At 44.8% G+C, this 16,715-nt stretch overlaps 1 long non-coding RNA gene across 1 annotated transcript; it reads right to left on the reverse strand.

Annotated features, from left to right (window-relative positions):
- Positions 1 to 13,003: 13,003 nt before the first annotated feature.
- On the reverse strand, positions 13,004 to 13,883 carry LOC121835374. The gene is made up of 3 exons (XR_006077564.1): positions 13,856 to 13,883; positions 13,508 to 13,578; positions 13,004 to 13,039 (listed from the first exon to the last, which is right to left on the reverse strand). It is a non-coding gene; the product is annotated as an uncharacterized LOC121835374 (long non-coding RNA).
- Positions 13,884 to 16,715: the final 2,832 nt, after the last annotated feature.

Below are 16,715 nucleotides of genomic sequence, written 5' to 3' on the forward strand. Positions count from 1 at the left end.
TGCAAGTATATTCCCCTAGTGGCTATAGCCCATTGAACGATATCCTCTATATGTGGGTTCCAGTTAAGTTTGCTTGTTATTTTCACACCAAAGTATTTGTATACTAATCTAGATATTTGACTATGTTTGATTTGAGAGAATAACTAAAGTTTAAAGGATTCTATTTCCAGAAAATTTTCATTGCAACTGTTTTATAATATAGTTTGTTTGCATTTGCCAGTCATCTGTTCATTCCTTAATTTTAGCCAAAGCTCTACTGAGCTTTTACATGATATAGTTTGTTTGCATTTGCCAGTCATCAGTTAATTTCTTAATTTTAGCCAAAGCTCTATTGAGTTTTACATGATCTTGAAGGGATTTTATTTCTGAGTAAATAACAGAATCATCTTCAAATGATTTAGCTGACACTTCAATGCTTTTAATAATACCACTAATACAGGTAAAAAATCGATCATGCTCAATCAATGAGCCTTGAGGCACTCCCGAAGTTGCTATCGTCATCTCGGCTCGTCATTAAAATATCCATATTGGTTTCTATTAAACTGGTAGGGCGCTATAAAGCTTACAACTCATTTTTTTTAATAGTAGAAAGCTTAGAGCTAACTACGTGACCGAAGTTTTTTTTTTTTTAAGGGTTTGGGGGGGGGGGGGGGGGGCAAGTAAGGAAAAGTTAGATCAATTTGACTCCCGAAGTTACTAAAAGGGGAGTAAACATCTCGCTATTAAAATATATTTATTGGCTTTCACTGAACCGGTAAGGCGCTATAAAGCTGAGCACTCATACCTAAAAATATTAGAAAGCTTAGGGTATACTACGCGGCCAAATGTTTCTGTCAAGAAAAATTAGATTTATTTGACTCCTATTAATGAGTTTTCTGAAAGGTCATGTACCGGCTAAATGAACTGAGTGCTCATTGATAACTTGCTCCTAAAACCTTGCTAATATTGTGAATGTTTTATTGCTCTCAATATATTGATTTCCTTGGGTAAACATTATGATTTAGAAGTTTGCAACACCTACTAGCCATGGACAACCGGCCTGTCTGTTTGCTTGATTGTTTCCGTCCGCAAACTATTTTTCCAAGTTTCCGTGGAAGACTCCATAACGAGCAGAACAACATACGTATATGAATCAAGTATATATCTAATGAATGGAGAGCAGAAGTAGCAGACTGTGTTTGTCCACACGTAGTTTTCTTTTCTTTGTTGACGTAAAACAATCTTCGGCTTGGTGTTTGTCATTTCGGCAAGCCCAGATAAACGTGAAGCCCCGATAAAAGCGTGACCGCGAGGCTCGACGCTAATTGATTGACGGCTGGGAGAGGAGGAGGGAGGTGCTCGACGCTGATTGGTTAAAGGCGGGGGCTCAAAATTTTCTTCAGCGTGGCAGAAGATTCCCCCTCTTTTCTTTTTTTCCTCCTCCCCTTTCCTCCTCCATTTTCCTCCTCGCTCTTTACGGCCCTCTCGCACGAGTGCTAATGGGCTTACCGGCCCCCCGACAAAATCTCTGTAACCCTTCAAGGTTCTCTGCTTCAATCCCAAAAACCAGGGATTAGTTAGGCAGGCTGGATATGAGCTCGGAAGGGTTCGGGCTGGTTCGCTTTTCTTCTTTTTTTTTCTTTTTTTTTGCTCTTTTTCTGCAGTTCTAAAACACACTCAGATAGTCAACACCAACTAGCCCAACAACAAGTTCTTTTACATTGAGATACTTTCGCATGCGGCCACACACGCTACACCACCGCATATTTATCTCGAGTGAACGGAACTTGAACATCACAGCAGAAGGAAAAAAGATGGGTATTTTTATCCGAACTTTGAGCTCTACCCAGAGAGTTGAAAATTTGTCGTTCTAAAAACGGCACACTGAAGAGTGATTATATCACTCTTGTATTTTTTTTTTTTTTGTTTTTTGTACAAAGTAATAATCATGAGTAATTATAAGTCAAAGATATTGCAGTCAGAGGGACCCAGTCTGACCATTTCTGGGGCATAATATATAGGTTCGTACTACAGGTGTTTTCTAGAGTGACGGCCGCCTCGTTGAAGCTACTAAGAAGAGTAAAAACAAACTTCCATAAAAACTGAAACGGTTTATGGTATATTTCATCTATCTTCAGCCTTTGAAAAAAATTTCTTCGTGGCCAAACGTGCATTTAGTTTCCGTCGACAAATGTAACTGAAAACTTGACACCCGACAAATATCTTGCGTATCAGCAAAGAGAACGGGAAACACGCAGATAGAACCGCAAAATCACAATTTTCTTCGCGTAAAATAGTGCAACGAGCAATATTATGCCACTAGCAATATTATGCCATTTATTAAAAGACAGCAGGTATTACGAAGTTTTCATTCTCTTCTGTTCGCATTTGTTCGCTGATGAAGAAACGGAATGCCCAGATAGCCTCTGCAGCCCTTACATAATTGTTTGGGGCTTTGTCAGGGTGGGCGAAGGCCATCTACAAAAAAACCCAGGAGTTCGGAAGGTGTACTACCGCAAGTTTTGGGGCTGCTTGGATAATTTAGGCGTCTGGCGTTCCCCGCCTACTTAGAAAAAGAGTGGAACAGCGGTCAGCTCAACGTCGTCACCAAGCGGGAAATCATGCCGAAATGTGTCCTTGAACACGTGCGAGATCTTTACCCGAACCCAGCCGGGATTCGCCACAATTCATCTACGAAAAAAATTATAAAAAGGGGTAGGCTTAAACGATTTGGCAGTTTTTGAATATAGTCATGCGGACTAACTGTCCACAAGTACGGAAAGAAGTGCAGTAGAGATGCAGAGCTCTATTGTGTTCTTTATGTCCATACTTGTCTTTCGCGCTGTACGCCAATTAAAATGAATTCTGCAATATCTGTAGATTATGCCTGGTTATGTTGTCTTTAAAAGAAAAGTAATCAAGCAAGTTCGGTATCGTGCCACAATTTGTGCATATACAATTTTATGTGGAATTCAAAGTCAAAACAGTACTTCCGCGGGAAATAATGCATCCGTCGTTCTTCGTCTTCCTGAAGATATGAACTACCGATCCCGGCTACAGGACTTTTGGGTCCACAAAATATCACGCTCAGTAGAAAATTCGCCTTTTCTACCAAAAGTACTGAAAATTATTTATTTTTCAAACAGGTCTTGTGGTGAGGCGTGTTTGAGTATAGAACCGTTGACTGGGCACTGGTTTGCGCCAAGAGTGCAGTGCTTCCTTTCATGCTGCCCGCGACAAGTGTTGAAATTTGAATATAGTAGAAATAAAATCAACTGACACCCTTAGAATTATTTTAAACTTGCGCTTTTTTCAGGCATTAAGATTTTTATCGCACCTTTTATTCATTGTCGTCTTCGATGAGGGAACAACTTGCCGTGGAGGCCGCGCTGTCCGCGTACGCGCCTTGACAGATAAGGTCGCGAATGCTTTTCACGAATCGTTAAAGACCAAGCATAAAAATGAAAGACGCAGCTACTTTACGCCAATGAAGCCAACTTTATGTTTTGGGTAGACGTCTTGCGAGGGTTGCAGTATTTTTAATTATGCCTAATAAATTAAATGTTTAGGACTAAGTACCAAACTTTTTTAGATGTATTAAGAACCAAAATGTCAATTGGAAAGTTCTAGAGCTGCTTGAGAAACACCTGAATTAGCTGTTTGCAACGTGATGCGGCTCGCGTGGCTTCCTTCTGACTAGTAATAAAGCTTATGAAACATGACAAAATACCCCGTGATAAAGCGCCCGCCCCATCATAAACTCAATTTCGAATGTCCCGGGATTTGTTTTCATACGCCGGAAAAAAAAAAAAAAAAAGAGATGCATGCAAGACGCGTGCCCCACGCTTTGTTTATATCAGAAAAGAACTGCCCTCTATTTTATATACAACGTTTTTTTTTTTTTCACCTACTAGATATTAGAAAAAAACGTGGAAATTAACGTTTTGTAAATGTGAGCTAAACGGCCAGGCGAAGATTGGGTTCAAGAAAGAACGCAACAAAAACCGACTGATTACCTAACATTTTTTAAGAAACTTTTTGATTGTCAAAGAAAACGGGATAGTTGATTTATAAAGTTGTTGGGCGTAATCGAAAGCCACCAAATTGTCCAGTGAAAATTAGCGCCATTGCGGTTTGTGTAGGTGAGCTATACGGCCAGGCGAGGATTAGGTTCAATAACGAACGTAACTAAAACCGACCGATTGCCTAAAATTCGCTAATTAACCTTTTAATAGAAAAGAAAACGGCATCTTGTATTTAGAAAGTCGTTGGCCATAATCGCAAGCCACCAAACCGTCCATTCTTAAAAAGATGTAACGCGCGTACACTATTATACGGCGTCCTCCTAATTTGGGTGCGAAAATATAGTTCTGATTTTATGTGGGCTCCATCTCCGCGTGGCACAGCCTAACGCCATGGAGCTAAAGCGACAAATCATGCGCATCGCTGTGACAACGCCACTGTAGAAGGGGCGAGGAGTGCGGTGACCGAAAAGATTGCGGTAACACGTACGATTCGCGTCCAAATTAGGCTTTTTAGGACGCCGTGAGCCACTTCACGTCCACTACATCTCTTTAAAAATGAATGATTTGGTGTTTTTGATGACTATAGATAAGGCACAAACCGCAATTGCGTAACTCTGACGTCTTTTTTAGAAAAATGTCTAGTCGTTAAAAAAATCGCCGATTGTAAGGCAGTTCTTTACGTCCGGCGACATCATTACGGCATGGAAGGAGACGTTGGCCACAGATCATACTCTGTGTATGATCTGTGGTCACTGTTTTTTTTTTTCGTACGAGAATGAGCAAACATTTGATACCAAATAAAATAGATTTAGCATTCACCAAATTCGGCTTGTTTACTTGATTCAAATCGATATTTGATTTGATTACACTTATTTTGTACCCGCACACGCCTACTTTATTCCCTAATGAGTTACAAGTAATAATTACATTGTTTTTTGTCGTGCGAGGTCATCACAATTTATTATTAACAATCGGAGCTCTGCGATTACGCAGAGGAGGCGCATTTGAAGATATTCAAAATTATTCTGAATACACAAACAACTTCAAACGTCTTGCTGTTTGGGTCGTTTCCTACACGCAGGACCAATAATAAAGTCAACACCTTATAGAGGAGACTCTTTCTATCAACTCAACGCGCAAACACGATGTGAAGCGTGTCTGCGTACGTTGGAAACGAGATACTGGCGAGCAAACCATAGCGTCGAATGTCCATGCATCAAAATGTCCGTGCACCGAAATATCCGCTCACCGAAAAGTCCAAAACCGAAAAGTCTTTGCAGCAAAAAGTCCGTACACTGAAATGTCTGTGCACCAAAAAGTCCGCACCGAAATGCCCTACAGCAAAACGCTCTACACCGAAAAGTGCTAGACCCACTGCGGATGGGATCCTCTGTCACCTCTGCCGGTTTACGAACCATGATGATTCAGAACCACTGGTCTATGGAGCGCCATCCCTGATATACAGAAAACGCCGCTCGTACTTCCCGTTGTCGCCATGAATCCGCCTAAACAACAAAAGATGCCAAATCAGATATTTATATTAAAATTGATACTTCAATGACTACTTCTTTGAGCAGAACAAGGCATTTGTGCTCTCACAACAGCAAAGAATCGTCTTCCAAACCAATGCTAAAAAAGAGCCAATGCAACTCGTTGGGAAGAGCAAGTGCCAAGCTCGCTCAAAACAGCTACTCGGTTGGTTCAGGTCCTTGTCGCAGGTGTGCCGGCTGGCTTCTGGATAATCTTTTCAAATCCTTGAAGCTTTCATTTCCTCCACCCCAAACTTGTAAAAAAAAAAAAAAAAACAAAAAAAAAAAAAAACAGGCAGCTGGCAAAAAAAGACAAAAAAAGTCGGAAAATGGCGAGAAGGAAACGAGAGGCGATTTCCTCCTTTCACAGTGGCGAGAAGGAAAGTGAGGGTCGGGTTCCTTCTCTCTGCTTGCGGGCCGGGCTTTAACGGGGTGGCCAAATGGCTGGAGGGGCTGGTGAGGAGGAGTGAGGTAGGCGAGGAGGAGCTTGACCACCTGTGTGTACTGAGGTAGATTAACACGAGAGTAGTATGGAATGCTCTGGAAGATCGCCTGGGCCGGCTTTCCAGAAACGGCGTCTCAGCTGAGTGGAAAAGAATGTTCTGGCAAAGCTATAGCGCACGAGCTGAGCGCGACTCATGCCGCGTCTCAAGACGCTCGCACGCCCCAGCCTTTGCTGTGCTTTCTTTGACCCAGTCTCAGCTAAGACGCCGTTTCTAGCAAGCAGGCCCAGGTTTATCAGCCCGATTAGTGGTAAATATCGCTTCATTCTAGGAACAACTATCAAGTGACACATGGCACGCATTAAACTATCTGATGACGAGCGCCGTCAAAGGCGTCTGGCGTCTGGAAACTCAGAGTATCGCTAAAACGTTTGTGATGCTAGAACGTTTCACGTCTGCGACACATTGCGGAGCGCAAGTTCGTCTGCTTCTTGCACAGGAGTTGCGATGATGTCCAGGACGCCAAACTCTTACTAACTGACGAAAAAAAGTGAGCAGATTTTAAGGCATGTAGCGTTGAGGTCGGCCCGCTATCCTTTCAGTCAAAGCCAGTCAGAGCCCGCGGCGTCGATCTGATGTCCCCGCAACTCCTTCGCAAGAAGAAGACCACTTGGCCTCCGCGTTGTCCAGCAACTTTTCATACATCTTTGTATGGGTGTGTTGGCAGTTTGATACTTTAGACCCGGTGTGCACAACTAAAAAATTAGGCGGGCCAAAATTACGTTTATTGAAAAGCTGTGCGGGCCGCACCTAGTGCGACGTGTTGCATAGTTTGACTGCGGTGAGGCTCCCGATATCAGGTTGTCATCGCACGCGTTGCCGTTTTAGCACATCTCGCAATGTCATGTCCGTCGTGGCAGATCGAATGTGGTTCTTGTTCAGACTCATCAGTGAGAAGGTGTGCTTAAAAACATTCATGCTCCCGAAAAGTGACGACAGTTTCAAGGCGCTGTCCACCAGGTTTCCGTACTTGTCCTTGTCCAGGTTTTTTGCAGAACTCAAGCAGCTGAGGTTCGTAATGCGTAGTCTTCAGCGCTGGTGGACATTGGAGGTTCATGAGCTCCAGTTGCATCGTCGGATTGGAGTCCTGCGATCGCACGATGCAACCCCTAACTATCCCAAAAGGAAGTAAGAGGGTGAATAGCCTCCGTGGTGAAAGAGAGAAGGGGATCTGTTGAGAAAGAGCAAGAAGTTTTCTGGAGACTGAACCACACCATGGACAGGGGCGGCGGCTGCACACGCTGTTTTATTGTTGTCAGCGGGATTAGTGGAGGGGGAAATTTGGACGGAGAAATCGTAGTTCCTTCGCCGAAGACCGAGAAAGGTAGGTCAGAGGGTTTCACTGCTGCTTGCTAAGCGGAGCGGGCGCTCGGGGGATTGAATGGCATAAAGCAACTTTCAGCGTTGAGCCGGACCGCGCGCCGCTAAAATAGCGCGCGCGGGCCTTATGTTGTGCACCCTTGCTTTAAACCCATGTTAATGATAAAAAAAAAGAAAAAAAAAAAAAAGAGGCGCGGTCAGGGAAGAAAAAAACACGCTTTTTGTGTAAGGGTCGTCAAATTATGAGGCGCTGGAGAATTTGTTCGCGTTCCGCCCATCGGAAAGCCTGCGGGAAGCGTCTCCTCTGCGGGAAGCGTCTCCTCTGCGGGAAGCGTCTCCTCTGCAGTGCTCTTCCCCAGCAAAAAAAAGGCCGTCTGCTTTCATCGCCCTCACCGTGGCAACGAACACCGAATGACCTTTTAGGACGGGGCGTGTATCACTGGGGGGCGTGTTAACCCCCCCCCCCCCCCCCTTTTCGCCTTACAAAATTACATTACTAATTTCCCTCTTTGGTTTGGCGCTATCTAGCGACAAAAGCAAGAAACATTGGGTATGCCTGGGAGTGCCGGCTGCATTGCTCAAACGTGAGCTATTACTGTGCGTCTAAAGCAAGAAATACTGGTTTGGCCAGAAAGCCATGATTGCATAAAATGCCAATACGGCGGAAGCTACGGCCCATGGCGCGCGAATCGGAACGTGACTACCTGTCACCGTACTGTGAAGACGTATCAGGCTTTTCGCTGCGTCATGCTCCAATGTGTGCATTGACCTGGTATACGTATCGCATATCGAAGCCGTCGGCAAGCAATGTAGGGCTTATCGTTCACCCTTTGCAAAGTTACAATTAACGAGACAGGATATAACCGTGGGCTCTCACTCTGCTGGCGCCGTCTGGCTGTTACCGGCTGGCTATATTGAGTATAAAGATATATGTAAGTGCATTTTATATTAGATATATGTTATCTTATTAAGGCGCACACATTTCAAACGTCAAAAGCGTCACTTCTTCCTCTGATAACTATACTCCGTGACAACTTTTCTTGGCAATGTAGTGGAAGGTACAGGCCCGCGTCCCCTCTCCCATATTGAGTGTGCGCAGGCTCTCCTCCTCTCCCCGGAAATGGGGGAGGAGGAGAGCCTGCGTACACTCAAAATGAGAGAGGGGACGCGGGCCTGTACCTTCCACTGCATAGCCAAGAAAAGTTGTCGCGGAGTATAAATCCTGTAAGGAGTAAACTTCGCGCGGCGTATAAACATTACGCAAAACAAAGTCCTAAAGGCCCGTTCACACTCTTGCAACGGAGTACAACCGACAGAGACCAGACCGGTTTTTAATCCTCTTGCGACTTCTTAGAACCGGATGCGCTACAGCGGAGCTGGTCCTAAAGGCGCGTTCACACTCTTGCAACCGAGTACGACCGAGAAAGACTTCTTGGGACCGGATGCACTGAGCGGAGCTGGTCCTAAGAGATCGCAAGAGGCTTAAAAACCGGTTTGGTCTCTCTCGGTCGCACTCGGTCGCAAGAGTGTGAACGGGCCTTAAGAGATCACAAGAGGCTTAAAAACCGGTCTGGTCTCTCTCGGTCTTTCTCGGTCGCAAGAGTGTGAACGGGCCTTTAGTCACTGGGCAGTGGACGCGTGCGCGTCGTCTGATATCCCGCAGAAGAAAGCTACTGCGGGTGCTCAGAACCCGTTTTATAGCCCAGTAGACAACGATGGCTGTGCTCAGACAGCGATCCTCACAGGCGGGCACGTTGTAACCAGCGGGATTACGGTTCCCGGAGCGCGTCTCCGACTGGTCTGTTTAGCGTCCTGTTTTTGCCAATTCGGGACCACATCAAAAGTGGTCCCGAATTGGTAACAAATGACGTCACAGAAACCGGAGTGTCATGCTGTCGGATGTCGCGATCCAGGCGGTTGGTCGTAGAAATGCTGGCGAGAAGCACGAGCGAACGCGAGTGTCGGTGTCGTCGCGGCGTCCGAACTTCTGGCTGCCGAAGCTTCCGTGGAGTGTCACGCCAGAGAGCGACCTGCAGCAGAACAGGCGTCTGTTACATCCACCACCGCTGCTGGAACACCGCCAGGATCGCGACCGGCGACAGCATGAGACTCTTATGACGTCACCAGGCAGAAATCGAGGAATCACTTTTTTTGGACGCGGTAAACACACTAGTCGCAGACGCGGCGTGCGTGAACTACAGGGGGCGCTTTTCTAGCTATCATCATCATCGTTTGTGATGTCACGGGTACGACGGTACGACAGACTGGGACAGACCGCGTCCAAGGTATATGTACATGGGTAGCGAAGCTTCCATAGAAGCCCACATGTCGAAAAAATGGCGGCCCATGGAGCTGCTTTAGCGCCATCTATGAGTCGTGGGGACACTTCCGGCGGAACAAAAAATCAACAGGAAATGACGACACTTCCGGAAAAAAACGTGACGTCATGCGTGCGTGCGGTTTGGCGCGAAAATTAAACAAAACTAATTCCAGAGATCACAGGTAAATGAACGACATATACACTAAAAAGTCTCAAACATAGCTCCGTGTTTGAGCTTTGTTTGATACTTTTTAGTGTATATGTCGTTCTTTTACCTGCAGTCTCGGGTTTTTCCTGGGGTGTTTACACCTTGTGTTTACTCTATACTGGAATACTGGATCGTTTACACCCTTATTTGCCCTTGCTCTTATATTTTGTTCGAAATGTTTTTTTTTCTGCAGTCGACTTTGTTAGCCGACCTGCTATGAGAGTAGTTTCATTTCGTCACAACCATCGTGTCTTTGCACTGTGGTCAAACTCCAGCCGCAGTGTTTTGCTTTTTGGTCCTTCAGGATCCCTGGGAAATATGTGAGAAACCTGAAAGCAAATTATGTAACGTCACAAAAAAGAGTGAATCAAATTGCTGGAGTGTGTTGGGCGTATGAAATACACAACAGTAACTCTAATGCAAGTCCAACGTCGCTTTAACAGTCGCGTTTTATTTGTTTTATTCACTTACAATCATTCACTCAGATTACTCACTAGAATTATACAATCGGTATCAACTATTTTCAAAAGGTCATGGTCGAAGAAAATTAGTAGATCGGTACATAAGGCACACTGTTATAACATAAGACATTGTACAATCGGCTGGACGTTGTGAGGACGTTGACAGTTGATAGGCAGCCACTAATAACTCAGAGGTTCCACAGTGTTCCGACGACAACTGAGGCCACCACTGTAATACACAGAAAAGCTACACTTTTCTACACATTCCTTGGGCAAGGTACCATAATGCTGAAAATATCTTAACTTGCATCTGCTGGTGCTGCTACACGGCAACGCAGCGATTGTTTGGTGGAGGTCAAGGAAGCCAAGTGGAGTAAACCCTCTTGGAGCCCTGTGGTATGCTGCACTTCATAAGCCAGTTTTGCTTCACAGCTTTAAACTCTATATATGTGAATAAGTTAGAGGACCACATTACTCCTCAAGAAACCAAAGAAAATGAAAGGCTCGAATAGAACATGCCTGCACTGCTTTAAAAAGTACTCTGGGTGGTCTCACATACGTAGTCTGCGCACTTGCTGCCTAGCTTTACACTTTGCTACTGTATCAAATAGTCAGCATTTTTTTTCCGCGCGAACCAGTGCAGAATGGCTCTGGCAATCGGAGAAAACAAATTATCATAAACACTTTCGTCACATACAGTCAGAGACTTTGAAAGCTTCTGGTTAAAAAGGACACAAAGAGTCCGACCTACGTTCTCCTTTGAAATTAGGTTGTTGATACATGTCTCGAAGACTTCCTCACAAGCTTCAACAAATAATATGAAAGAAGCAGAAGGAACTGAGAGGATTCCAAAGTGGGAGTCGGCAGTTCCTTTCACACTCAAATACAAGAGCACTTGATTTCCTTCAGAAAAACACGCATTTTCTGTCCTCAACTCATATTTCTGGGATATTCCTACACAGGAATGAACCTTGAGGAAGTTCGATGCCAGCCACCCAGCAAAATAAACCATGTTGTTCTCTCCTATTGCCAAAGGGTAGTTTGAAGGCGAATCGTCTGCCGTGGCAAGAAAAACTGTGCTTCCTAAGGCAAGACGAGGAGAAGGTGCCAAAAGGCCTGCTGGGAACGTAGCAAGGAGAGACATGTCATCAGCACAGTTTGATTTTTCCGACAGCTTGAATAGGTTGCTAATCAAAAGGTGCCTGAACGCAGCCTGAAATTGACGGAAAGTGGAGTTCGTGTTTGCACCTGATTTTGAATGTACAACAGCAAAAGTGTTTTCAAGGGTGTCCTGGTTCAGATAGCGGTTTAAAAGGTGGGAAAAACCGCAATTAACCGCGAGGTGATTGCTGAGCAGCAGTAGAGACCTAACTGTTAAGCAGAAGCCACGAATGCAGTGTGGCTGCCTTCCACATCCGAGTACTTGCAGGCTCTTAGAAACCAGAATGCACTCTTTCAGAAACTCCTCATGGATAGAGCCGTTACAGATTGCAGAGGCATATGGCGTCTTTGCAGATTTCTGCGAGCTATTTACGCTGTCAAAGAGACGGTCGATTCTTTCAACGAATCTCGCTGTGTGAACAGCTCTGGCTGGCAATTGCTCAGAAGTAACAAGGGCGTACATTGCAGCTGCGCAGTGATTGCTAAACACTTGAGCTGCTAGTTTCACCGACATCTTTGACGAGAAGGTCAAATTAAAATGCTTCTCCTTCAGCTTTAGCATAGAACCGATCTCAAGTTTACGGTCCTTTTCATAAGCTTCCTTGATGTAGGAACTTTTCACTATGTAATCACCAACTTTTTAGTCGTATTTAAATAACATGTTTCTTAGTCACTTCAAAAGGTGCGGAGCATTGAAAAGGAAAAAAAAAGTGGCTTGCCATTGATCTCTACGTTAAGGCTTTTCGGCAGTTACGATGCTTGAAAAAGAGACAGGTTCTGGCACCGTTCATCGCATACAACAGCTACCGGCTTCAGGCCAGCGTCCACAAGGGCGCTGTAGCACTGGAAAAATAGATCTTTTAGTACATCTGAAGGTGTGCCTTTGTGAGCAAAAAATAGCCAAGCGGCTGCTTCCACGGTGTTCCGACTCCTTTCGCCATGAACATGAGAGCCTTATTTGCCAGTTTTTTGCTTTGCTGTCCACTATGTTCTTTAAGTCTTTCAAACCTGTCAGACGAGGGGTTGTATGAAAGCTCTTTTTTGATGTGCATTTCATCAAAGACTATGCTGCAGGCCCAATCGGCTCGAGGAAAAGTAGCTGCCCGCCTCTTCATCAGCTCGAAAATGCCAGGGTAAAATCCAATCTTTAGTGGCACACGCTGAAGCCATAGCTGCAGTGACCTTACTGATGGCAGCCTGAGCAGTCGCCTGCAACACTTATAGCCTTTGGGGCTATGAAAGTAGAGGCCTAAAGCCAAGGCTTTGTTGTGGCTGCACCATCTCTGGCCAAACCGGCTCACATTGCTCATTCTAAGCTGGGCTTCAACGAGTGCGGCGACACGAGGAGACACATGAACGCGGACACTCTCAACGACTTCGGCAACAGTCCTCATCTGACGTTGTCGTTGCAGCCTTCTTTGCAGCCTTCTTTGCAGCCTTCTTTGCAGCCTCTTGTTACGCTCTTGAAGCTGTCGCACCTTGGCTCTCAGGCGTTCACCTTCTTGTTGCCGATGCTGCAGCTTTTGCAGGGTGCTGCAATTTGGCAAATGACCCAGATTAGGTCCCCAAGAAAAACTTGCATTCGCCATCAATTTATTAAATGTGTAATCTATTCACGCTCAAGAACATTCCTCAATGATCTGAAGTGTCTTTAAACAAGAACTGTAAGTTTGACAAACTACACATGCCATTCAAGTTTAGGAAAGCAACAGTACATCTTTATGTTCGACTAGGCGCTTCATGTTGGCCAGAGACCTGATAGTCCAAAAAGACAAGGGCGCACACAGAAACATGCAAGTCAGAATAGGCATCCAAACTGTGAAATGCATTTTCTTAAAGCTTGACCATACCTTACTTATGCCCACGGCATTGTAACAGTGAAGCGCTCGCACAACAACAGGCAACTAAAGTTTGGCAGATAGGACAAGGGACCATGACAGGCTCAGCATCCCACACCTATGACCACGGCAGCTTTTCGATAACTTTAAAAAACAGTCTTACGTGACGTTTTGCGGGAAGACTTGTGATTCAGTGAAACCGGTTCAGTTGTTTTGATTTGACGGTGTTAACACCTGCGCGTGGAACATTTTTTTTTGTCTTTTTTTGTGCTTGACAATGACAATACCGTGAAACAAAAATGTGGTGAACTTTGAACAAACTTCGATTTGTAGCTGCCAGCTAGTCGGTCTGGTGTTATGTGGCCCCTTGCGTCATCTGCTCTCAAGATAAAGTTTAGTATCCCCTGGTGTTTTTCGAGCCTTGGCTTTTTTATTTTTGCGGCCTGATCTTTTATAACTTCACACACAAAAACTGCAAAAGAAAAAAGTTTGCATCATAGAAAGCACTCACATTTGTGAGAAGGCCCAGCAGCACAGCCAGAGAGAGAGTCTCTAGGCGACGGTGTAGAAACCAAAATCTCCATGTCAACCACGTCCCCGCTGGACTCTTGAGCAGAAGCAGCATCTTGACGTAGAACGCAGCTGTGATCAACCGCAAAAAAAAAAAGAAAGAAAGAAAGAAAGAAAAGCTTTTGTAAAAACTGCAAGTAAGAAAGCAAGTTCAACAGAGCGGAAAGTTGGACGAGTTGGTCGTTCATTTAAGCTGGCAGAAACAGTGCCTCTCTGTGTACTTTTACTGCGCCTGTCTGTATACTCCTTGTTTCCTGTTTTACGTCAAGTTGCGCTGTTTCTACCACTTGAGAAAGCAAGCTCACAAAGAAAGGGGAATAAAAAGATAGAACAAGCAATATTCGGCCACCACTTATTATTGGCCCCTAGTCGACTGTTCTCTAGTAAGGTGCACGAGTATGTGTGGTCCAATGAAGCCACAGAAATCCGCTCTGCAAATTTAATGTGAACTTAGCAAAGGAGAAGAGGTAGTCCTCCCTTATTCCCCTATTCGAATCCATAAAAATTATATTCACCTTCCTTTATGACAGGTTCAATTCAGAAGACTGGTCAACAGGGTGACTACAGGAACTCCACCAGTCTGAGTGGCCGGAGTATATGTGCAGCTCGATGAGGCTGGCGAAATCCTCTTTGCAAATTTAGCGTGAAGTCGGCCATAGAATAGTAGTTGAGTTCCTTCCTATGTGTCTATTCTAACACACGACAAAGAAAATCACCTTGTTCCCACGAAAGTTTCATTTCGGAAGACTGGTCTTCAGGGTGACTACAGAAGCTCCGTGAGTCTGAACTGCCGAAGCATGTGTAGCTCAATGAGGGTGTCACACTCACCTCTGCAAAGTTATGGTGAATTCGCCTATTTTAACACAAAATTTAAATCACTTTCTTTCATGGGCAGCTTTATTATGGAAGACTGGGTGTCGGCAAGGCAAAATATGCTCTGTGACGTTGATTATGTCACCTCAAGTAAAACATGTCATTATAAACGGGGCTGAAATGAACTTCTAGCAGTACCTCTGTCCTTGTTCAACCAGCTTTTCCCAGCTAATCTCACCTAGTTCTTTTGCGAAATGCTCAAGTCATGAAGACCATGAGTTAATGCCGTGGTGCTGGCAGTTGCTGCCACTTTATGTTAGTTTCAGTGAAAAAGCTCACCATGCAAAACTGCTGAACCTGGAGAACTTTTGCTGGAAATGTCGCCATGTGTCGTCCCTGCAAATAATATAAAAATGTTATGAGCCCACAAAAGCAATATTTCAACCCCATGTGGTAACCATTTTTCTAAGAGCGGGTTAACCATGCTTAGTCACAAAGTGCACGGAATGTTTATTGGTCTGTTTACTTTTTGTGGGAAGCACACTTAGCAACGCATTGTGACGGAGGTGTCCAGGGCGCATGAGAGCTGACTCCTCGAAATGTAAGGAGAAAACTACCCTGTCTCGTAGCTGCCATGGAGTCTTCCCCTGTAGACTTCAGTTGTTGCAGAACCGAACCCAGGCTTCGCGCCTGCAGATAAGGCATGGTGCTATGAGGGTGCCATGAATACTTACGAAAAGAAAATGTAGCCAAAATGTCCACAAACCAAAGCAAATCAGTGCAAGGACCTTAACAAATGCATGACATCACTGCTCTGTGTACATCATGAAGAGTAAAAACACGAGTCTTACGCACAGATGCGCTATTATATATCTGTGTTGTACCACTGATAACCACGCCGATGATCACGACACTAGGCTCCTCAGAGCCAGGCCGGTACAGGTAAATTTTAATATCGTGGGCACTTTTATAATAACGGTACACAACGCTGCGAAGTCAGTGATTTCGAACTTAAAACATTCCTAGTATAACATATTACGCCTTCTTGTGCACATCCAGACAACCCTAATAGTTTTAGGTAAAACTAACAAGAGCTAAGAGGAGACCGAACAAGGGGCATACATCACACAGCAGGCATGTCACTGACAGTAGCGAAGTCTCACCTTCAAGCGTCGAGGGGAAACCGGTGCAGCGAGATGCCAGCCGTGCGGGTGTTGCTTTCACACATTTCCACGGAGCACCGTTTCTTTGCGTATCGCGCTGTGCTCATCATCGCAAAAGACGTTGAGCCCCTTAGGCGCAGTAGCGTCCAAGATCCAAGCGCACGACAGCCGAGTTCCCGCGCAGGTAACTGGGCTAATCACGCCCGAGCAAACAACAAAACTCCCGAAACGGTGTTAACTGCCGCTAAAACAATTAAAAGCGAAGAGCACGTGGAGGCCCAAACACAAGCAAGCAGACGGACGTCAGCAGACTGCCTTTCCGCGCGCCACGAGGTCTTAAAAAAAACTGCAAATATCGCTATTGCTCGTCGGCCTTTTTGCTAGTGGCGTACAGAGGACGCTAATAAGAAGTATGCATAATATTAGCAAAAACAAAAACAGTTTTGAATTTCGTTGCATGTTAAATATGATTGATATTATCTAATAATTTAATTTAGCTTGTTTAAAAATACCAATGATTATACTTCTAGTCACAAACTAATTAATTTTAATAATGTTTGTCCCCACCTCTCCTAGTCGCGCTTCAATCGCATCCTTCACGTGACCCTCCAGGTCGATGTCGCTAGCGATTTGTTTTGAACCGCTTTTTGGCCGAAGCTTCGCTACCCATGTACATATACCTTGCCGCGTCGATCTTGGATCCTTCGGCTCGTCAGCTCGCTTCTATAGCGCTGTGTGGGTAACGCGCGGCAAAGCCTGTTTCATATGCGCTGTGTTTACTTGGTAGTTGATATTTGTAGTAGGATACTTCACTAAAGCTTGAAA

The sequence above is a fragment of the Ixodes scapularis genome, unplaced genomic scaffold, assembly GCF_016920785.2.
Source record: "Ixodes scapularis isolate PalLabHiFi unplaced genomic scaffold, ASM1692078v2 PGA_scaffold12__126_contigs__length_90152505, whole genome shotgun sequence".
NCBI classification, from domain to species: domain Eukaryota; kingdom Metazoa; phylum Arthropoda; class Arachnida; order Ixodida; family Ixodidae; genus Ixodes; species Ixodes scapularis.